The sequence below is a fragment of the Carlito syrichta genome, unplaced genomic scaffold (genome assembly GCF_000164805.1).
Source record: "Carlito syrichta isolate Samal-C Ts95f unplaced genomic scaffold, Tarsius_syrichta-2.0.1 Scaffold126553, whole genome shotgun sequence".
Classification (NCBI taxonomy): Eukaryota; Metazoa; Chordata; class Mammalia; order Primates; family Tarsiidae; genus Carlito; species Carlito syrichta.
This window is the reverse complement of record NW_007070649.1, coordinates 98,503-99,375: the sequence shown is the minus strand read 5'-3', so window position 1 is coordinate 99,375 and position 873 is coordinate 98,503.

Sequence of the window (873 nt, the reverse complement as noted above, 5' to 3'; positions counted from 1 at the left end):
TGTAATTCCAGCTACTTGGAAGGCAGAGGCGGAAGGATCGCCGGAGCCCAGCAGGTCGAGGCTACGGTGGCTGAGAGGCATGCACTGCCCTCCAGCCTGGGTGACAGAGGAAAAAAGAAGAAAACCTCCCAAGCCACAGTGAATTCATTTGGGCCAGGGTTCCACAGTGGATTAGAATCTGCCTGCTTTGGTGGCTCAACCAAAGCCTGGAATCCCAGCAGTTTGGGAGGCTAAGGCAGGAGGACTGCTCGAGTCCAGGGGTTCGACACCAGGCTGACCAACATAGCAAGACTTCATCATTACAAGATTTTTTTTTTTTCTGTCACCTGTGGTAGGCTTTTTTTTTTTTTTTTGAGTTGGCGTCTCACTCTATTGCCTAGGCTGGAGGGCAGTGGCTCGCTCCCGGCCACCGCAGCCTCGACCCGCTGGACTCCGCGATCCTTCTGCCTCGGCCTTCCAAGCTGCTGGAGCTACAGGTGCGCGCCACCACGCCCGGCTAACTTTTTGCTTTGTCGTAGAGACGAGATCTCGCCAGGTCGCCCGGGCTGTTCTCGAACCCCTGGACTCGGGCCATCCTCTCGCCTCGGCTCCCCCAAGTGCCGGAATGCAGGCGCGAGCCACTGCGCCCGGCGCCCCCGACCGCTTCCCACCTCGCGTCCTCAGCAGGGGCTGGAAGGGGAAGCGAAGGCGTCGCGCGCCCGCTCCTAGCCGGGCCAGCCCTGCCGGGCGCCTCCCTCTCTCCGGACAGTCTGCCCTCTGCGCCCGACCCCTCCCTCCCGCGGGCAGAGCGGGGTCGCCACGGCCCGCAGAGGACCCAGGGGAGCTGCGGAGGGAACTACGAGCCGTCTCAGGGCCGAAAGCGCGGGGCCGAAG